Source organism: Pleurodeles waltl, chromosome 11 (assembly GCF_031143425.1).
Source record: "Pleurodeles waltl isolate 20211129_DDA chromosome 11, aPleWal1.hap1.20221129, whole genome shotgun sequence".
Lineage (NCBI taxonomy): Eukaryota > Metazoa > Chordata > Amphibia > Caudata > Salamandridae > Pleurodeles > Pleurodeles waltl.
In genome coordinates, this window is record NC_090450.1 from 133,059,480 (window position 1) to 133,082,982 (window position 23,503).

Here is a 23,503-nt window from a genome sequence, read left to right on the forward strand (position 1 = left end):
CACTAATCTAGTAACAATGGTTTCCAGGAAAGGGTATCCCTCACAGATTATGAATATTTCCTGGCAATGAAGTACAAGTTACTTACCTTTGGTAATGATATATCTGGAGGAGAGACATATTCTAGCTGCAGATTCCTTACCTTAGAATTTCCCCCCAGATTTTTTCTTCGAGCAATACCCCTGCACGATGTTGTGGCGTCGGATGACTCCGCATGATGACATCGGGAGTAGTACATAGACGTCGCCTCAGTTTCTTTTCACGACTTTCCACGCCTAAGCGCAGAGCCGCAAGAACACTGAAATTCGTGCTGCAGAGCTAAGGCCCTGAATGGGGAAGCCCTGTCCCTAGAAACCAGTTAGGAAGTGAGGATGGTGGGTGAGTCGGAAAGGAATTTTAACTAGAATGCCTCTACCAGATGTATAGTTACCGAAGGTAAGTAACTTGTACATCTGATAGAGACTTCTAGTTGCAGATTCCTTACCTCAAAATAGATACCCAAGCTAGGGAATCCTCGGAGAAGGGCTGCGAACCAAGGTCATACTAGAAAGTCCTGCAGGACCGAACGACCAAAGTAGCTGTCCCGATGGACCGTACTGTCCAGGCAGTAATGTTTAGTAAACATGTGCAAGGATGCCCACATAGCTGCCTGGCAGATATCCAGGACAGGAACTCCGCGTGCTAATGCAGTGCAAGTAGCAGTTGCTCTGGTGGAATGAGCGCTCAAGACCTCAGGGGGTTGCTTCTTTGCCAAAGTGTAGCACATCTTGATGCAAAGAACGAGATGGGACATTTTTGCACCGCCTTTCCTCGCATCCACATATCAAACAAAGAGTTGGTCGTCCACCCATAAATCTTTAGTACAATAGATAGAACGCCAACGCTCTTTTTGGATCCAGGCAGTAGAGTCTCTCCTCCTCATAAGTAGTATGTGGAGGTGCGTAAAAAGTAGGCAAGGTGATGGACTGGCCTACATGAAAAGGTGTAACAACTTTGGGAAGGAAGAAAGCCTTGGTGTTTGTCAGGGTGCACAGACAAAAATGGGGCTTAGAAGAAAGCCTGAAGCTCACAAATTCTGCGAGCAGAAGTGATGGCAACAAGAAAAACAGTTCTGAAAGTAAGGAGCCGTAAGGGACAACTGTATTGGCTCAAAGGGAGTACACATCAAGTAAGTAAGTACAACATTGAAGTCCCACTGAGGCATGATAAACAGAGTGGGAGGAAACAAAGGGGTGAGACCCTCAAGGAATCGACTAACAATAGGAAACTTAAAGAGTGAAGGCTGATCAGGCAACCTAAGAAGGCTGAAATAGCCAAAGAATAACCTTTAACGGTGCCCAAAGCAGAGCTTTGCTGGGCTGAAGAGAGAATGAACAAAAGAACCTCAGAAAGAGGAGCAAAGAGGGGATCAACAGATTTGTAGGTACACCATGCCACAAATGTATGCCAACGACAGTCGTATACTGTTTTACCTGGCTGCCAAGATAGCATCAAGACTTGGGGTGGAAGGTCAAAAGCCGTCAACTGCCGCCATTCAATTTCCATGCAGGAAGGCGAAGATTGGACAGGTTTGGGTGGAGAACTGTCCCCTGCTGCGTCAGAAGATCCTCCCGAAGGGGCAGTCTGAGTGGAGGATCAGTGGCCATCCTCAGTAGCTCTGGATACCATACTCTCCGTGCCCAGCCTGGAGCCACCAAGATGACTTGGGCCTGGTCATTCCTGATCTTCCTGAGAACTCTGGACAGGAGTTGTATAGGCGGAAAGTGTATCTGAGCGAGTGCCGCTTCGGGAACTCCAACACACAAAACAGATGACATTGCACGTTCTCTGCGGAGGCAAACTGATCTAACCAAGGCTCTCCCCACTGCTGAAAGAGACCATGCTCCACCTCCGGATAGAGAAGCCTTTCGTGATTGGCTATGCATTGACAACTGAGTTGGTCTGCTCTGGTGTTCAGAGAACCCGCCAGATGTTGAACCACCAGGGTAATGTCCTGATGTGCCAGCCATGTCCAGAGGTAAAGCACCTCCTGACAATGGGTCCAGGATCCTATTCCACCCTGTTTGTTGCAGCACCACTTGGCGGTAGTGTTGTCCTTGAACACTTGCACTACTTTCCCTTTGAGAGAGGGATGAAATGCTTTCAATGCAAGCATGATCGCCCGGAACGCCAGAAGATTGATATGGAGACCAGACTCTACCAGAGACAGAGGCCTCTGATCTCCACCTCTCCCATGTGGACACCCCAGACGCATCTGTCACTATGGATAGATCTGATTGGGAATGGGAGAGGGATAGGTCTTTGACCCAATGGAGATTCGAAAGCCACCACTGCATGACTTTTGCAGTCCCCTCTGAGATCTGGACCATGTCAGAGAGATTTCCCGGATGCTGCACTCACTGGAACTTCAAGTCCTACTGCAGAGCCTGCATATGTCATCTGGCATGTGTCACTAGCAGGATGCAGGAGGCGATGAGGCCCAGCAGCCTTAGAGTCAGTCTCACCGAAACCCAAGATAGAGGCTGAAAGATCGGAATCATAGCTTGAATATCCTGGACTCGCTATTAGGGAGGAAAGGCCCAGAATTGCACTGTCCAGAACAGCTCTGATGAAAGGAGCGTCTGAGAGGGAGTCAGGTGTGACTTCAGCACGTTTATAGTGAACCCAGTGTGTGCAGGAGGTTCGCTGAGACTGAAGGTGGGAATGACTTTCTGGGGCAAGTCTGCCTTCAACAGCCAGTTGCGGAGGTAAGGGAAGACTAAAACCCCCAACCTGCACAGATGAGCTGCAACCACCACCATAACTTTCGTGAGTACCCGTGGAGCGCTGGTAAGGCCAAAGGGGAGCACGGTAAATTGAAAGGGCTTCTGACGTACCACGAATCGTAGGTAACGTCTGTGGGCAGGCAGGATGGGAATATGGAAATGAGCCTCCTGCAAGTCCAACGCTACTATCCACTCTTCTGGGTCCATGGCAGACAGGACCTGAGCTAGGGTGAGCATTTTGAATTTCTCCTTCTCGAGGAAGAGATTGAGGTCGCAAAGATCTAGGATAGGACGTATGTTTTGGGCATGAGAAAGTAGCGGGAACAACAACCACAACCTACTTCTGGCGCAAGTACACTCGCTATGGCTCACTTGGCCAAGAGAGCCACAACTTCCTGGCGGAGAAGTGCCAAATGATCCTACGGTATACGGCTGAGTGACGGAGGCATGGATGGTGGGGCAGATTCGAAGGGGAGGGATTAGCCCCTTCGAACGATCTGCAAAACCCACCTGTCCGTAGTGATGGATTCCCAGTGGGGTAGGTGATGGTGAATCCTGCTGCCAACTGAACCAGAGTGATGGGACGGACTAGGAGGTTTGGAGGCTGCAGCAGGAGTAGACTGGGCAGACCTCTGGTTCCCTGTCCCACCACCATGTGGGATTCCGCGTCCCTGGCCACGCAGTGACTGAACAGCAGGGGTGGCACAGTGGCACAGTGGCTGGGAAAGGGGCGAGACAGGAAGTCCCTTCAGTGGCCACAAAAGATGCAAAAGATGGACTGTTGGGGAGGAGGGGCAGTGGAAAGACCGAGGGACCGAGCCGTAGCCTGGGAGTCCTTGAACCTCTCCAAAGCCAAGCCCGCCTTGTCTCCAAAGAGACAGAAGCCATCAAAGGGCATGTCCAAAAGAGTCTGTTGGACATCTTCTGAGAAACCAGATATACGTAACCAGGCGTGGCTCCTCAAGGCCACGTCGTCGCAACCGACCTACCTAGAGAGTCGGTCGTGTCAAGCCCACATCTGAACTTTGCCCCGTCTCTCCCATCCAAGATAGCTTGGGAAACAATAGCACGGGCCTCCTCCGGTATCTGAGGCAGAACTTGCACGACCATATCCCACTGAGAGTGAGTATAGCAGCCCAAAAGGCATGTGGTGTTCAATGACCGCAGAGCAAGACTGGAGGAAGAAAATATCTTCCCAAATTGTTCCAGCCTTTTTGATTCGCTATCTGGAGGTGCAGAAGGGAATGTGCCAGAGAATGAGGATGCCTGGATGACAAGGCTCTCAGGCGTAGGGTGTTGGGACAGGAATTTAGGATCGTTCGGGACAGGCCGGTGGTGGCGTGCGATAGTCCAGTTCACAGGAGACCCTGTGTTGGTTCTGGACCAAGAACCCAGAAGGACATCGGTGAGGGCTTCATTGAATGGAGGAAGAGGCTCAGATGGGGAAGCCCCTGGGCGAAGCACCTCCGTCAGGAGATTACACCTGACCTGAACAGTAGGCAGCTCAAGGCCGAGGACCTCAGCCGCCCTCCTGACCACCATGGAATAAGTCGCTCTCTTCACCGTAGTCACGGTAGGAGGAGACAGCATGTCAGTGTGTGGAGAGGTATCCAGACCACTGGCCTCGCCCAACTCCTGTGCCTAGTCCAAGGTGTGGTCATCCTGGTATTCATAAGGGTCCAGGGACCCCTCCAATCCTTTCCCACCGAAGGAGGCGGCGGCGGCCGACGCCTGTCCGACTTCAAGTCGTCGGGGATCAAAATCGACCTTGGGAGCATTGGCAATCGAACCGGGGCCGGGGAAGGTCACAATGATACTACTGGCGCCGGTGGGGACTTCAGTAGCCGGTGCCACCAGCGCAGAACTCAAAGGTCCCCCGACCTTACTCCTTGGGCCCGAAGGCGCTGTAGCGGGGTTGGGCTGCCCAAAAATTAGTCGTGTGTCCTCATAAAACTCCTTTAGATGGGCAGGGGTCATCCCGGCTCCCGGAAACTCAACAAGGTGCAGAGCGGACCCAGAAGCAGGCTCCGAAAATGGGGCCTCGGGCGTCTACGCTTCTCCAGCGTCCCATCAGCCAAACGACAGGGCATAGTCAAAGGATGACAAGATCTCTTCGACTTCTTTTTCTTCATACCTTGACCCGAAGACTTTGAAGAAGACGAGTAGTGGTGGCTCTGCGACCGGTCTCGAGACCTTCCCCTGGAGCGAGACCTGGACCTATGTGGAGTTGAGCGCCAGGCCGGGTGCCTGGCCGCCATAGGCTTGAGGGATCGCTCCCTCAAGGCCTTCAGGTGCATGGCCTGGCACTCTGAGCACGACTTCGGGTCATGGTCACGCTCCAGGCACCACAAACAGATCTGATGCAGCTCTCTCACCAACATCATGCAGTGACAGTCCTCGCACGGTTTGAAGCTGGTCTTCGGGGACATCCCTCAACGCAACCGAAACTCACAAAAAGTCAACAAAAAGAGGAATAGGGATGTGCCCCCCTCCCCTCAGGGAGGAGGCACAATGATGGTGTAGCCATCCTCGAGGACAGTATCCTTTGGTTACTGCCTCCCATACCTAAAGATACCCCTAAATGTAGTATTTAGGAGTGACCCAGAATCCAGGAAATCAGATTCCTGCAACCTACAACAAGAAGGACTGCTGACCTGAAAGCCCCGCAGAAACGACAGAGAGGATAACTGGCTTGGCCCCAGCCCTACCAGCCTGTCTCCAGACTCAAAGAACCTGCACAGTGCCTCATCCGACAGGGACCAGTGACCTCTGAGGACTCAGAGAACTGCCCTGAATCCGAAGGACCAAGAAACTTCCGAGAACAGCGGCACTGTTCAAAAACTGCAACAACTTTGCAACTTTAAAGCAACTTCCAAAGAACTCTCTTCCCGCCAGAAGCGTGAGACTTCACACTCTGCACCCAATGCCCCCGGCTCGAGTTCCGGAGAACACCGCAGAGAGGACTCCCAGGCGACTCCGACGACGTGGGTGCCATGAGTCGACCCCCCTGCACCCCCACAGCGATGCCTGCAGAGAGAATACCAAGGCTCCCCCTGACCGCGACTCCCTGGTAACAAGGAACCTGACGCCTGCACCAAGCACTGCACCCGCAGCCCCCAGGACCGAGAGGAACCACCTACCACTGCAGGAGTGACCAGCAGGCAGCCCTCATCCTAGCCCAGTCGGTGGCTGGCCCGAGAAGCCCGCCTGTGCCCTGCCTGCAACGCCCAAGTGACCCCAGGGTCCCTCGATTGCTTTCAATAGCAAACCAGACGCCTACTTTGCCTACTGCACTCAGCCGCACCTGTGCCGCTGAGGGTGTGCTTGTGTGTGTCCCCCCCAGTGCTCTACAAAACCCCCCTGGTCTGCTTCCAGAGGACGTAGGTACTTACCTGTAAGCAGACTAGGACCAGAGCACCCCTGTTCTTCATAGGCATCTATGTGTTTTGGGCCCTCCTTTGACCTCTGCACCTGACCAGCCCTGTGTTGCTGGTGCAGTGGCTTTGGGGTTGCCTTGAACCGCCAACGGTGGACTGCCTTTGCCCAGGAGACTGACTGTGTAAGTGCTTTACTTACCTGAGAAACTTAACCAAACTTACCTCCCCAGGAACTGTTGATTTTTGCACTGTGTCCACTTTTAAAATAAATATTTGCCATTTTAACCACAACTGTGTGCACTACTGTTTTAAATCAAAGTTCTATACTTACCTGTGTGAAGTACCTTGCATTATATGTAAGCCTATTGCTCGACCACACTACCACAAAATAGAGCATTAGTATTATCTAATTTTGCCACTATCAGCCTCGAAGGGGAACCCTTGGACTCTGTGCACACTATCTCTCACTTTGAGATAGTACATCCAGAGCCAACGTCCTATATGAGGTGGTAAAGGAGATGGCTGAGGAGAAAGTGGCAAGAGAATCAGAGAAGCCGAGGATTCCGAGGTGGTATAGACTCGCCTTGGTCTCTTTGAATGCCTTCTCGACGCCGACAAGCTTCTCGACGTTGACTCCTCTCGCCGTTAAGAGCCCCTCGACGGCGATCTGCCTCGACGTCGGTGGGATGCCGTCGATCGTCTACGACGGCGAGCACTGTCTCTCGACATTGATCTTCCCCTTCGCGTCGACGGTGACCTTGACAGGGAGCTCCTCGACAGCGAATGTCTGCGACGTCTCGTCGATGATAACGCTCTCGACGGCGAGCGATGCCTCTTCCTCAATGGCGAGCTGGTTCTCAACGGCGAGCATGTCGGTGATGTTCCATGTCTCGACGTCGAGTCGCACACCTGTGACATTTGAGCAGATCTGGAAGCAGCTCCAGAGGACAGAGTCAGCACCCTGGTGGAAGACTGACCTTCCCCTCGCTCTGTGGTGGATTGTGCCCTCCGTCTACTGTCCTCCTTGGCTTGAAGACAAATTTTCTTCGTGTCGCGAAGGGTGCGCCTGGAGAAAGTTTTACAAATGTCACAGGCATCAGGTTTATGAGATGACAGCAGGCAAATAATACAGACTTGATGTGGGTCTGTTTTGGCTTTCTTCCTGCCACAGCGAGGGCACTTATCAAAAAGTGAAGGCATGTTGGTGGAAAAAAATCCTTACGTTTCTGTCAGAATTTGACAAAAAAAAAAAGACAGAAAACATTCACTCTGGTTGAAAAACGTCGAGTGAAAATGAAATCCAAAGGATTTGTGTTGATTTTTAGTAAAACAAACTATAAATAGGTGGAGCTTAATGCTCCAGGGTCCTGTCAGAAGGAGCTGGAAAAAAGAACTGAGGCAACTGCCTTTTGCTATGCCTGATGGGATACAGGAAGTCTTTCTCCTCTTAAAGACACAGCTCTATTTACATTCTTTATAATGGCAGCCTATGGGTTACACTGCCCTGCATTGTTTCATGCTTATTTTAAAGTTGTAAAAAGCTTTGTGAAAGATTTTTCTACTTTATCTCTAGAATAAACATTTTTTTAAATGTATATCTTTACTACAGTATCCTTTTTTCAACCAAAAGAATGAACAATTTGACCTTTATACCTTTCTTCTAGGTTGCACATTGACATTCTTAAGTGACTTTGCAGGCCTTCCTCAAGAAAGGCGAACATCTTCACTTAAGAAGACACTTCAGAACAGTGCTCCGGGGTCCCCTCAGGCGTGCAGAACTATTCAGTGCTTATGACTATACATTTGAATCCCCAACGAGAGAAATATATATATATATGTATATATATATATATATATATATATATATATATATATATATATATATATATATATATATATATATAAAAATGTGTGCAGCGGGGGTTGGTCGCAGTGCCTGGCCTGCATCCAGGCCCTGTCACCAATCCCCCCAATAAGCATCCAACCCAACGCCAGACACGGCCTTTGGACGGGCATGGTGGGGGTTGACCACAGGGCCTGGCTCGAGGCCAGGCCTGGACGTCAACCCCCCCCATAGGCATCCAGCCCCACAAAACGCCATAGGGACGATCCTTCTAGGTCATTACACACATTTGCATACTGGTAGTAGTTAGAAGGAAGACTGGCAGGCTCTGCTCTCAACAGGAGATGACAAGAAAAAAAAACTTTTGTCACAGACACTACAGAAGATATTGTGCTCCAAAAGAGCAACAATGCATTCACCGCCCTCAAGGCTTTCAGATAATTTTTCAAGATGAAAATGCAGACAAAACACACTTGCCTTGGGGATGAGCAAAAAGTTAGGATGATTTGTACTTTAAGGAAGCGGAGCTTCAACTTGGGCACCTGCCTTTTTTATATTTGTAAGTGCTTCCTGTTGAGGTTTAGTTTCTGTGAAATGAGCGTCACTGCCAGAATGGATCATGACCTGCTTAGAAGAGGCCACAATTTTTTGCAAAATGTCTACCCACCTGGAGTATTTTTTACTGGCTAATTAGGAAGTGCTACCTTGTTGGGTAAAATGCATAGTGCGTATTCTACACTACAGCTGGGTAAAGGACCTGAGGTAATGTCTCCAGTGACCTTGTGTGTCTGTAATGTTGGCACATGATTGTTACTCGAGGGTCTTCATACTGATGACATGAATCCTCGTATGGAGAAAACGATGAGACTACAAAGAGTTTAATCTCCACCAAACAAGGGTACTCCTGGCTATTGTGATTATTCCTTGTCATTCTTCATACGCTGGTGACTGCAATGCCCTAGCGGTCCATGCTGGCTCCCCGCTTCCAGCGGGAGCTATCATTAGTCCTGCAGGCAGGGAGCAGCAAAAAATGCTGCAACCTCTGTAGGGGAGCAATACTTTCATGTGTTGTCCTGTCGGCTTGACAGCCCCCTGCTCCTGCCCGCTGGGAGGGGACTTGCTGTTTGCTCTTGCTTGGTGGGAGTTGTCAAAGCTCCCACTAAACTGAAGCAAACTGCTATCGCCCAAGAAAGGGCACCGCAGTAGATAGGGAGCCAGCCCTGGTGAGTAACGGTCCCCAGGGCCAATAATGGCTCCAGGAGGGGAGCTGCGAGCCCACCCCCTCCTTTCAGTTTCACGTGTAGGCCCTGGTGGTCCCAGGGGCCTTACAGGGCCAAAAAGGGTGGAGGGGTCCACATGGCCCTCCTTCAATTTAGTACTGAAAGCCCAAGGAGGTGGTGGTCTGTGCGGCCCCCCTACTATTTTGAAATGAAGCTCTGGGAAGGTGGTGGTCCCCCAGTCTCTAACGAGTGTAAGAAGGGGGTCCACACGCCCCCCCTCCAATGTATAAATAATGACCCAAGGAGGTGGTTGTCCCCGGGGCTCTTTATAGCCTCTGGAGTGGGGCCGCCTGCACCCCCTCCAAGTTTTTATTATGTGGCATGCCCCCAGGACCAGGCACACCAGGGGGCTAATCTTTTAAAAAGTGCTTATTTAAAAAAAAAAAAAAATGCTGTAATTTGCAGGTCCACTGCACTTTTTTGGCAACATTTTAAAGAAAAATGCTTTTTGGCCCTGGAGGAACCCCACCATCAGGCCCAGTCGGGAGGTGGTGGTTTCAGAGTATTACTACCCTAGCTTCCTTATATTTATCTTTATTTTGGAGGTGAGGCTGAGGCTCAGTCAGTGTCCCAAAATGGCTGCCAACACTTCCTGGTTGAAGTGTTGGTCTCCAATCAGATATCAGCATGGGGACAGTTGATCTGCGGAGGATGCTTGCCTCTAGATATGTATATTTCTTTTTCCTTTTATATCTCAAAAACTACTGAGCGGATTCACACCAAATAACATAACGGGCTCTTTTTGGACTAAGAACCTCCTTTCTACCAAATGTGGTGTAATTCCATCCATTAGTCGAGCTGTAGTCGTATTTGAAATCCGAATAGGAAATTGCATGGGGAAAAAAGCATTTTGAGACTCTCCCAATTCTCTGGCCCCCACTTGATGAATCACCCTGAAATTTTCAAGACAGCAGCTGAACTGAGTAGCGTACTAATTTTGAAAGTTTTGTGAAGATTTTTCAAACAGCCCAAGTTACTGGGAAAACAAAAAACACCTTTTCTATTGAATGTAGGTCCTATCAACTGGTGACCGCCAGTAGGATATATATATAGACATCTGTTTGTTGCATGTAGTGCATAAGTCCGCCATCTAGTGTTGGGTCCGGAGTGTTGCAAGTTGTTTTTGTTCCAATAATCTTTGAGTCACTGGACTATTCCTTTCGGTCATACTGCGCATAGGCATTGAGTTCTTTGTTAGATTGTTTTCCCGCAGGCAGGAGAGGGAATGAGTATGTTAACAATAAAGGAGAGTTGGCCATGCAGTGTATTTACATATGTACAATATGTATATGCTAATGCAACTACAACGGCTACTGGCTTCCAGGGAGGGGCATGTGAATCTACAGCACTGCATGTTACTGGGTATGTAACATTTTCCGTTCTATAGCATGTGTGGCTGTAGATACACATGCTTTGCATAGACTGTAAAGCAGTCCCTCCAAAGAAGCAGTGACTAATCTGTAGGAGTTGGAGTTGCTTGAAAAAGTGTTCTGAGCACAGCTTGGCCAACACTAGCTTGAATATGAGCTGGACTTGGATATGCTAACTATCTGCTAATTAAGCAGTGCTCCTAGATCAGGCTGTATCTGCAAGGGTTGGAGATAGGATTTGAGAAAGCTGAATGTGAATCCCAGAGTGTGAAGGAGATCCATTGCGATCTGAGTCTGACTCTGACAATGTTGAAACGTACTGGCTTTGATGAGCCAACCGTCCAAGTAAGGGAAGACATGAATGTGTTGACGTCTGAGATATGCAGCAACTACAGCTAGACATTTGGTGAAGACCCTGGGAGCGGTTCTAACCCCAAAAGTTAAAAAAATGTAACCGATAATACTTTCTTGCAATAACGAATCTGATATATTTGCAGTGTGCTGGGTGAATGGGCATATGAAAGCAAGCTTACTTTAGGTCTAAAGCTGTCAAAGTCACCTTGCTGCAACAGTGGAATGACATTTTGGAGCGTGACCATATGGAAATGCTATGAGAGAATGTAGAGATTTAGTGATCTGAGATCTAGAATTGGCCAGAGTGACCCACCCTTCATTGGTATAAGGACATATAAGGAATATACTCCTGACCCTTGCTGTGGGAAGGGGACTGGTTCTATAGGCCCTTTGAGAAGAAGGGATTGTACGTCTTCTTTGAGAAGAGTAAGATGTTCCTGTAGGAATTTATGAGTGCGAGGGAGAATATTTGGTGGCGTGGAAGTGAGCACCAGACAATAACATATTGGATAATTGAGAGAACTCACTGATCTGTGGTGAATTTGGACCATTGTGGGTACAAGGTTTTGAGTCTTCCCCCTCCTGGAGAGGTGCGAGGTGGTGGAAGGTGTAGGTAGTCACTGACGTGCAGGGGAGGCAGATCCTTTGGAGATGAATGCCTTATCTCTGCCTCTGTTTGAGCCTCTGTAGGATCCCCTAAAGGAACCTCTGTTGTTGAAATGGGAGCCTTGCCTCCCCTGATTTGTGGGCAACAGAAATTACCACGTTGTGTGGTGGTGAGTAATGCTCCCATTGCTTTTGCTGTTTGAGTCTTTTTTAGGTTTACTTGTTGGCCAAATAAGTGTTCTCTATCAAATGGCAAGTTAAGGACAGCCTGCTGTATTTCTGGCTTGAATCCCGAACACCCAAGCCAAGCATGCCTGCATATAATGATACTTGAATTAATACCGCGTGCTGCGGTATTTGCGAAATCAGTTGCACACCGAATAGAATTATTGGAGATAGTTTGACCCTCCGATTCTATCTCTTGTGACCTTTTGCGATGCTCCTCTGGGAGGCATTGAAAGAGAACCTCCATTTCATCCCAGTGGGCTCTGTCGTACCGTGCCAAAAGTCCCTGTGAAATTACGATATGCCAATGATTCACAGCTTGTGCAGCTACTCTCTTTCCCGCTGCATCCACTTTTTTGCTTTCATTGTAAGGAGGGGGCGAATCTCCTGTGGATTGACTATTAGCACGTTTTCATGCTGTACTGACCACTACTGAGTCTGGAGGGATTTGAGCCCGTATAAATACAGGGTCTGTAGGTGCTGCTTTGTATTTTTTAACCACCCTATGGGTGATAACTCAGGACCTTACAGGTTCTTTAAAAATATCAATAGCATGTCTAAGCATGACAGGTAGCATGGGGAGGAACTGACTCTGTGTGTTGTGTGTTGTAGTAATGGTGTCAAAGAGAAAATCCTTTTCAATAGGGTCAGTGTGCAGCTGGACATTGTGGTATGCGGCTGCCCTTGCTACCACCTGCTGATAGGAATTGTGTCTTCAGGTGTGATGACCATGCAGGATATAAATCTGTGTCATTTGGCAGGATCTAGATCATATTAATCCTGTAGATCAATCTCATGTGGTTTTTTCACCCAAATCACCTTCCTGTGGTGCTGGTGAACCGTACGGTGAAAACTGTGGTTCAATAAGTGGTGGAGGAGATGGAGAAGGTGGTGGAGGGGTGGAAGGCTGAGGTCTAACCGCAGCCCTGTCCTTGGAGGCCTTCTTAGGGTGAGGAGCAGTGCCCAAGTCTTCTTCAAAGGTTAGCTTCCAATTGGAATGGGGGGATGGTGGGGGGAGCAATGATTCTCCCTGTTCCTTTTTGAATATGGAGCTGCCTCTGACGAGCATCCATACACTCTAAAATGGGCTCCACTGGTGAAGCTGTTTCGGAAGAATGACTGGAGTCTTTAGAAGACATAGGGGGTCATTCTGACCCTGGCGGTAACTACCGCCATGGCGGAGGTCGGCGGTAGCACCGCCAACAGGCTGGCGGTGCACCGCTGGGCATTCTGACCGCGGCGGTTCAGCCGCGGCCAGAAACGGAAAGTCGGCGGTGTACCGCCGACTTCCCGCTGCCCTTGAGAATCCTCCATGGCGGCGGAGCGCGCTCCGCCGCCATGGGGATTCTGACACCCCCTACCGCCATCCCCGCCAGGAACAGGATGGCGGTAGGGGGTGCCGCGGGGCCCCTGGGGGCCCCTGCAGTGCCGATGCCAATGGCATCGGCACTGCAGGGGCCCCCGTAAGAGGGCCCCACTAAAAATTTCAGTGTCTGCAAAGCAGACACTGAAATTCGCGACGGGTGCAACTGCACCTGTCGCACCTTCCCACTCCGCCGGCTCCATTCTGAGCCGGCGTCCTCGTGGGAAGGGTGTTTCCCGCTGGGCTGGCGGGCGGACTTTCGGCGGTCGTCCGCCAGCCCAGTGGGAAAGCCAGAATGACCGCCGCGGTCTTTTGACCGCGGAGCGGTCTTTCGGCGGGAACCGCTTGGCGGGCGGCGACCGCCGTCCGCCGCAGTCAGAATCACCCCCATAGTCTTGTGTTCCGAAATTTTCAGTACCTAAGTCGTTGGGCAGGTCAAAACTATCGACTCCGAAGTGGCTGTGAAGACTTTTTAGTTCCTTGCCGAAGTGCTCGGTTCGATGGATCTGCTCAATCCCAAAGGTGCCTGTGATGTTGCAGAGTCAAAAGTCGATGCCAAAGGTGGGGCATCCGAAGGAGATTTGCAGATACCTAAGGCAGTGGTGGTGGGGCGACTTGCTTCTTGGAGTGTTTGTATGGGGAGCAGGGGTTATTCTACTTACAGGTTGCGCTGAGGTGACTGGTTGGCTCTCAATGCCGGATTGGATATCCAACTCCAAGTCTTCGATGGAGAAGGGCTCCTCCTGTTCTGACTCCTCCTGACCGTGCTCTTCCCGAAGAAAATCCGGAGTGTCATCTAATGTTTTGAATCCAACGGCAAGCTCTTCAGTCTCAGAGCATCTTCTTGGATCGAAAGGAATGGCAGGCGCCACAACTCTGTTCTTTGTGGCCCGGGGAGAGATAGAAGTTACACCAAATTTAGAGTGGCATTGAGGGCAGAACCGAAATAGAGTAAGTTCCATTAGCCCTGCAAAGTCAGAAACCACATGGAGAAGTAGGCCCAAGACGGGCATGGATGAGCCGGCTACCGTTGTGGAAAGTCGGAATGACCACAAATTATATAAAAACCCCAATCACAATACCTTAGGTGAAAGAAAGATGGAACAGAACAGTTAGGAATAGACCGAGCCGAGGAAATACCGGAGCGAGAGGAACACACATCTGAATTCGGCAGCTGAGAGAAAACAATTCAACAAAGGACTCGATGCCCATGCACAGTATCACCAAGAGAAGGAATCACTTGATCATCTGACTTGAAAAGAGTCTTCAAACCAAAACAACTTGAAACAGTAGATGGCAGACCTATGCAAAGCATGTGTATCTAGAGCCATAAATGCCATTGAACATATGGAAAATGTCAATTACCCAGTGTACATCTGTTCGTGGCATTAGTCGCTGCAGATTCACATGCTGTGCACATCCCGCCATCTGGTGTTGGGCTCGGAGTGTTACAAGTTGTGTTTCTTCGGAGAAGTCTTTTCGAGTCACGAGATCGAGGGACTCCTCCCATTTCAGCTCCATTGCGCATGGGAGTCGACTCCATCTTAGATTGTTTTCCCCGCAGAGGGTGAGGTAGGAGTTGTGTATGCTAGTAACAGTGCCCATGCAATGGAGTGATTACGTATGTACATAATGTAGTTTAAAGTAATATAATTATAAATTTACAAATGTTCAAGATCAACTTCTAAACGGCTACAGGCTCCCGGGGAGGCGGGTGGGCGCATGTGAATCTGCAGCGACTAATGCCACGGACAGATGTACACTGGGTAAGTGACATTTTCCGTTCGATTGCATGTGTAGCTGCAGATACACATGCTGTGCATAGACTAGTAAGCAGTTATCTCCCCAAAAGCGGTGGTTCAGCCTGTAGGAGTTGAAGTTGTTTGAAACAATGTTCGTAGTACTGCTTGACCTACTGTGGCTTGCTGTGATGTTAACACATCTACACAGTAGTGTATAGTAAATGTATGAGGCGTAGACCTTGTAGCTGCCTTACATATTTCGGTCATTGGAATATTTCCTAGAAAGGCCATGGTAGCACCTTTCTTTCTAGTTGAGTGTGCCTTTGGTGTAATAGGCAGTTCTCTTTTTGCTTTAAGATAACAGGTTTGAATGCATTTAACTATCCATCTAGCAATGCCTTGTTTTGAAATTGGATTTCCTGTATGAGGTTTTTGGAAAGCAATAAATAATTGTTTTGTTTTTCAAATTAGTTTTGTTCTGTCAATGTAGTACATTAACGCTCTTTTGATGTCTAATGTATGTAGTGTTCTTTCAGCTACAGAATCTGGCTGTGGGAAGAACACTGGTAATTCTACTGTTTGATTCAAGTGGAACGGTGATATGACTTTTGGTAAAAATTTCGGATTTGTCCGTAGAACTACTTTTTGCTTGTGTATCTGAATAAATGGTTCTTGTATGGTAAATGCTTGAATCTCACTTACTCTTCTTAGAGATGTGATGGCAATTAAAAATGCAACTTTCCATGTTAAGTATTGCATTTCACAAGAGTGCATGGGCTCAAAAGGTGGAACCATGAGTCGTGTTAAGACAATGTTGAGGTTCCATGAAGGAACTGGTGGTGTTCTTGGTGGTATAATTCTCTTTAGGCCTTCCATAAACGCTTTTATGACTGGTATCCTAAATAGTGAAGTTGAGTGCGTAATTTGCAGGTAAGCTGATATTGCGGTAAGATGTATCTTAATGGAAGAAAAAGCTAGCTTTGACTTTTGCAAATATAGTAAGTATCTTACGATGTCTTTGGCAGATGCGTGTAAGGGTTGAATTTGATTATTATGTCAGTAATAAACAAATCTTTTCCACTTATTTGCATAGCAATGTCTAGTGGTAGGTTTCCTAGCTTGTTTTATGACCTCCATACATTCCTGTGTAAGGTCTAAGTGTCCGAACTCTAGGACTTCAGGAGCCAAATTGCTAGATTCAGCAATGCTGGATTTGGGTGTCTGATCTGTTGTTTGTGTTGCGTTAACAGATCTGGTCTGTTTGGTAGTTTGACATGAGGCACTACTGAGAGGTCTAGTAGTGTTGTGTACCAAGGTTGTCTTGCCCATGTTGGCGCTATTAGTATGAGTCTGAGTTTGTTTTGACTCAACTTGTTTACCAGATATGGAAGGAGTGGGAGAGGGGGGAAAGCGTAAGCAAATATCCCTGACCAACTCATCCATAACGCATTGCCCTGAGACTGATCTTGTGGGTACCTGGATGCGAAGTTTAGGCATTTTGTGTTTTCCTTTGTTGCAAATAGATCTATTTGTGGTGTTCCCCAACTTTGGAAGTAAGTGTTCAGTATTTGGGGGTGAATCTCCCATTTGTGGATCTGTTGGTGATTCCGAGAGAGATTGTCTGCTGATTCTGAATTCCTGGAATAAATTGTGCTATTAGGCGAATGTGGTTGTGAATCGCCCAATGCCATATTCTCTGTGCCAGGAGACACAACTGTGTTGAGTGTGTCCCGTCCTGTTTGTTTAGGTAATACATCGTTGTTATGTTGTCTGTTTTGACAAGAATGTGTTTGTGGCTTATTATGGGTTGAAATGCTTTCAGCGCTAGAAATACTGCCAATAGTTCTAAGTGATTTATGTGAAACTGTTTTTGCTGAGTGTCCCATTGTCCTTGGATGCTGTGTTGATTGAGGTGTGCTCCCCACCCTATCATGGAGTCATATGTCGTTATTACATATTGTGGCACTGGGTCTTGGAAAGGCCGCCCTTGGTTTAAATTTATACTGTTCCACCATTGAAGCGAGGTGTATGTTTGGCAGTCTACCAACACCAGATCCAGAAGTTGACCCTGTGCCTGTGACCATTGTGATGTAGGCACTGTTGTAAGGGCCGCATGTGCAACTTTGCGTTTGGGACAATGGCTATGCATGAGGACATCATGCCTAGGAGTTTCATCACCATTTTGAATTGTATCTTTTGTTTTGGATACATGGCCTGTATTACATTGTGAAATGCCTGAACCCTTTGTGGACTTGGAGTGGCAATCCCTTTTGCTGTGTTGATTGTCGCCCCTAAGTATTGCTGTGTCTGACACGGCAGAAGGTGTGACTTTGTGTAGTTGATTGAGAAACCTAGTTTGTGGAGGGTTTCTATGGCATACTTTGTGTGTTGTGAACACCGTTCTAGCGTGTTGGTTTTGATTAACCAATCGTATAGGTACGGGAACACATGTATTTGCTGCCTTCTGATATGTGCAGCTACGACTGCCAGGCATTTTGTAAAAACTCTTGGCGCAGTTGTTATTCCGAATGGCAACACCTTGAATTGGTAATGTACCCTTTGGAATACAAACCTTAAGTACTTTCTGTGTGAAGGATGTATTGGTATATGGAAATATGCATCCTTTAGGTCTAGTGTTGTCATGTAATCTTGTTGTTTGAGCAGTGGGATTACGTCCTGTAATGTCACCATGTGAAAGTGATCTGATTTGATGTAGGTATTTAATGTTCTGAGATCTAAAATAGGTCTCAGACTTTTGTTTTTTTTGGGTATAAGAAAGTACAGAGAGTAAACTCCTGTTCCTTTCTTGTAGGTTTGGTACTAATTCTATTGCTTCTTTCTGTAGCAATGCCTGAACTTCTAGTCCTAGAAGATCTATATGTTGTTTTGACATATTGTGTGTTTTCGGTGGGACGTTTGGAGGGAATTTGAGAAATTCTATGCAATAACCATGCTGGATAATTGCCAGTACCCAAGTGTCTGTTGTTATCTCCTCCCAATGTTTGTAAAATTTGCTTAGTCTCCCCCCCACAGGTGTTATGTGTTGGGGATGTGTGACTTGGAAGTCACTGCTTGTTTTGAGGAGTTTTGGGGCTCTGGAACTTCCCTCTATTATTTTGGAATTGTCCCCCTCTATATTGCCCCCGAAAACTTCCCCGCTGTTATTGGCTTTGATAAGTGGGCCTTGCTTGTGAGGTTGTGGCCTCTGTAGGTTGACCTCGAAACCCTCCCCTAAATTGTGTTTTGCGAAAAGTGCCTCTGCTCTGTGGGGAGTAGAGTGCGCCCATGGCTTTTGACGTATCAGTATCTTTTTTGAGTTTCTCAATAGCAGTGTTGACTTCCGGCCCAAACAACTGCTGTTCATTAAAGGGCATATTCAGCACGGCTTGTTGTATTTCCGGCTTGAATCCTGACGTACGCAACCATGCGTGTCTCCTTATTGTTATTGCAGTATTTACTGTCCTTGCAGCCGTATCCGCTGCATCCATTGCTGACCGTATCTGATTATTGGAGATACTTTGTCCTTCTTCCACCACTTGTTGTGCCCTTTTCTGGAACTCTTTGGGTAAGTGTTCTATGAAATGCTGCATTTCGTCCCAATGAGCTCTATCGTATCTTGCCAAAAGTGCTTGTGAGTTGGCAATGCGCCATTGGTTTGCTGCTTGTGCTGCAACCCTTTTACCCGCAGCATCGAATTTGCGACTCTCCTTGTCTGGAGGTGGTGCGTCTCCCGAAGTATGAGAGTTTGCTCTCTTGCGAGCTGCCCCGACAACCACAGAGTCTGGTGTTAATTGCTGCGTAATATAAACAGGGTCTGTTGGCGGTGGCTTGTACTTCTTCTCCACCCTGGGAGTTATAGCTCTGCCTTTTACAGGATCCTTAAATATTTGTTTGGAATGTTTTAGCATTCCCGGGAGCATAGGTAAGCTTTGGTATTGGCTACGAGTGGAGGATAGTGTATTAAACAAAAAGTCATCCTCAATTGGTTCTGCATGCAAGGTGACGTTATGAAAAGCAGCTGCCCTTGAGACCACCTGCGTGTAGGATGTACTGTCTTCAGGTGGCGACGGCCTCGCAGGGTAACAGTCTGGGCTGTTATCTGACACAGGAGCATCATAAAGGTCCCATGCGTCGGGATCATCTTGACTCATTCAGTCGGGGATTGCATCAGTGGTGGAGTGGCTAACGGGGATGTGTGCATTGATGGTGGTGGAGATGGTGGTGGAGTTGTTTGTCTTGCCACCTTTGCCTGTGGCTGCTTGTCCTTTTCTTGAAAGGCAAGCCTTCTTTTCATCTTAATTGGGAGAAGAGTGCTTATCTTCCCTGTGTCTTTTTGAATGTGGAGCCTTCTTTGAGTGTAGTCTGGCTCTACTGATTCAAGTTCTTCTCCGAACTTATGTCCTTGCATCTGGGAGGACAATCCGTGTTCCTCTGTGTAGGAACCTGTTTTCGGTTCAGAGGCTGGATGTTTTGGAATCGAAACCTTTTCGGTCGCCTTTTTGGGCTCCGAGGAAACCTTCTTTATTTTCGGCGTCGTGGTGTCTCGGTGCCGACCCATTTCGGTGCCACTGTCTCGGTGGCGAGTCTGCTCGGAGCCGCTGTCTCGGGCCCGAGATTGCTGTGTGGCGGTATCTTGACCGGAGTCGGATGACTTCGCCACAAGCGTGCCCTTTTTCGGTGCCGATGATCGGTCACCTATTTTTCGGGTTAAGCCATGGCCTGTTGGTGGTGGCGTCCCCTGGGCTTTTGTTGTCTTCTCGTGAGTTTTATGTTTGGACGTCTTACTCACGGTTTTCGGCGTTTCTTCGGGATCGAGCTCGTCCGAGTCCGATTCCTGGATAGAGAAGGTTTCTTCTTCCTCCTCGAAACGCCCTTGTCCTGTTGGCGCCGACGCCATCTGCAGTCTTCTCGCTCTTCGGTCTCTTAATGTCTTCCTCGACCAAAACGGTTGACAGGCTTCACAGGTATCCTCCTTGTGCTCTGGAGACAGACACAAGTTACAGACCAGATGCTGATCTGTATACGGATACTTGTTATGACATTTTGGGCAGAAGCGGAATGGGGTCCGTTCCATCAACCTTGAAGAGACACATGGCCGGGCCGACCAGGCCCCGACGGGGGATCGAAAAAACCCCGAAGGGCCACCGGAGATCTTCAAAAGTCGGTGTTGATCTGTTGTAACTAACCCGATACCGAACGCAAACAATACCGACGATTTTTCTGAGATTCTAACTAACTTTCCGTCCCGAAACACGGAGCGAAAAGGAACACGTCCGAACCCGATGGCGGAAAAAAACCAATCTAAGATGGAGTCGACGCCCATGCGCAATGGAGCCGAAATGGGAGGAGTCCCTCGATCTCGTGACTCGAAAAGACTTCTTCGAAGAAAAACAACTTGTAACACTCCGAGCCCAACACCAGATGGCGGGATGTGCACAGCATGTGTATCTGCAGCTACACATGCCATTGAACATATATATATATATATATATACACACATACATACACACATACATACACACACACACACACACACACACACACGTTTCCATAATTTTTGGTTTGCTTATAACTGCGGCTACGTTTGAGGAATCTTCACAACACTTTCCAAAAAAGGGTCTCATACACCTGAGATCCTTCCTAGAAACTTTGGGGATGATCCATTAATTAGAGGCAGAAATAAAGAAAACGGAGGGTGCGGGGTACCAAAACGTGCTTTCCACATTTTTTCCATATAAAATTTTTACCCTGCTACAGCCAAAACAGAACGGGATTACATCACATTGGGAAGATATTGGTCCAGAAAGTGTGCTTTTTAAGATTTAGTGTAAATCCGTTCATTACTTTTTGAGAAATTGAGTTTTAAAATGTATGTGTATATCACACTGTGGAGGACTCACAGTGGATACTCAAACTCAACCACACATTGTGATTGGCTAGTCACAACCTGAAGAAAAAGTTGTGGCAGCCATCTTAGGACTTAGTGCCTGAGTCCTAAGAAATAAAACACAATAACATATGAGGGGGTACGGTAGGGGTACCCTGATACCGTGGGCCTCGATGATGGGGTCCCAGAGGGACCTCAACTAGTGGTCAAATAAAAAATAAATGTGTGGGGTTCCATGAATCTGTGGGTCCATTGAGACATCTAGCGTGATACCACTAGAGCTTCGTGGTGGATCTGCGGATCCGGATGAGATTCCCCAGGGGTGTTGCTGAGCTTCATGGTGGATCCACGGAACCCCACAAAAAAGAATAAAGGGGGTTGTGCGCCCAACCTCCCTTCGGACGTGCACATCATGGGTATGTGCGCATAAGGTGGGTTGGGTGCAGGGCCTTGCTAGAAAAAAAAACAATACTAGAAATTCAGTAAAAAAAACAAAGGTTATAACGAGGTTACAGTTCGGTGAAAAGTTCAGTTAAAACATGCAGTTTTGCACTAACAAAACCTCTCAAATTCACCAGTTATAGTTGTCTGAAGTAACTCAACTCATGTCCTATAAGTATACAAGAATAGCTTGCACGTTCACCATGCACAGATAATGACCGCACATTATACAGCACTCATGACATGTGCGTTGATATCATTGATAACATCACTGCAACTTCTGTAATGACTGATGGAATACTGTGCATGGCAGGGGCATGAGTTCTAGTTACTTTAGGGCATGACTTCAAGTTACTTGAGTCACCTATATCTGGTAAATTTCAGTGGTTTCATTTGTTCAAAACAGTATGCTTTAACTGACATTTTTACCCAAGCATAATCTCCCCTTAACCTTTATTTTCCAGTAGGAAAAAAAAAAAAATATATATATATATAAAATAAGAAAATTAGTTACTTACCTGTAACTGTAGTTCTACAGTATGATGGGTGCCTCCGGTACAATTACACAAAAAAATGATGAAACATATCAACACAAGGGCCTTAGGCCTCTTTAATTTAATAATCTATCACAGTCATTTTAAGAAAAGGGCCAAACTTGAGCATCCACCAATCAGAGAACACCACCCCCTAGAATCCTCCTGAGAGAAGCTCCAGCACCTCAGATTTTCCAAGCACAAGTGCATCAATGAGAGGAACAGGAAGAGAGAGGGAGAGAGGTGAGTGGGTCGCATGTGAATCTATGAAAGATTTCAATACTGGAGAACTACAGTTACAGGTAAGTAACTAATTTTCTTACTCCAGTATTGGAACTTTCATAGATTCACATGCTTGAATCAGAGTAACGAGCAGAACTTATGCACATTGGAATATTGCAGCTATGTACATCACAAAACGTTTGGATATATAATAAATATACACACACACACAGACACATATATAAATAAATAAATAAAGCAATACTGTAAACAACATATCGTCTGTTCACCTCATCTTTTCTTCTGTCCCTTAATTCTTCTTTTCCCTTTTATTTTTTATTTTCAAAAGCATAGGATCCGTATTGCACAGTAACAGGATATAAACAATGTGCATACCTTATCTAGGATGGAGGGATGAAAGAGATGGCTCACCTTCACCTGAAGAGGTTCCTGAGTACTGCTTGACCCACTGCTACCTCTCCTTGCGATAGTGCTTCCAGGCAGTAATTTTGTGTAAATGTATGGCAGCTTTTCATTGTCGCTGCTCTACAGATGTCTTGTAGAGGAACCCCTGCAAACAGTGCTGCTGAGGAAGAAACTGCCCTTGTAGAGTGAACACGTACTGATGAACGCAGTGGTTTGCCCGCTGCTTGATGGCAGAAACGAATGGCTGAGGATATCCATCTGGCTATAATCTGTTTGGAGAGCGGTTGACCTCTTCTGGGTGCACTGTAAGCTACGAACAGTTGATTGGAGCAGCGGAAAGACTTAGTCCTATCCAGGAAGAATTTGACACACCTCTTAATGTCTAAGGAGGTTAACGCTCCTTCCGCAGGAGTAGATGGATGTGGAAAAAACGTTTTAAAAACTAAGGGCTTGTTCATGTGAAAACCTGAAGGGACCTTCGGTATGAAATGCGGGTTTGTCCGAAGAAGGAGTTTGTCTTGTGTGATCTGCAAAAACGGCTCCTGTATGTAGAGGGCCTGAATCTCACTAACCCGTCTGGCTGATGTGAGAGCCACCAGTAAAGCAACTTTCCAAGAAAGGTATTTGATCGAAGCATGATGGATTGGTTTGAATGGATGCTTCATTAACTGTGCTAGAAAAATATTCAGGTTCCATGAGGGGGGAGGAGGTCTGAATGGAGGAAAAACCCGGAAAAGTCCTTTTAAAAACCGTTTGATTAATCTAGAAGATTACAGTGAAGGTGAAGAGTCTGATTACAGTGAAGGTGAAGAGCTATTGCCGCCAGATGCACCTTTATGGATGAGTGCGCCAGGCCTGATTGCGCTAAATATAATAAGTAAGGCAATAATTGTTCCGGTGGTGAGGACAGTGGATCAATTTGTCACTGGTGGCACCAGAAACAAAACCTTTGCCACTTGCAAGAATAAGCCTTATTAGTGCTATCTGGTCTAGCTCTGGACAAAAAGTCCCTACAATTCTGTGGGGTATTCAGATGTGTGAACTCCCTGTGTTCAGGAGCCATGCTGACAA

General features: G+C 47.4%; 1 protein-coding gene across 2 annotated transcripts in view; it reads right to left on the reverse strand.

Annotated features, from left to right (window-relative positions):
- The window catches only part of MLF1 (myeloid leukemia factor 1), a 144,900-nt gene that overhangs the window by 39,191 nt on the left and 82,206 nt on the right, over positions 1-23,503 (reverse strand). The gene's annotated exons all lie outside the window — the stretch shown is intronic.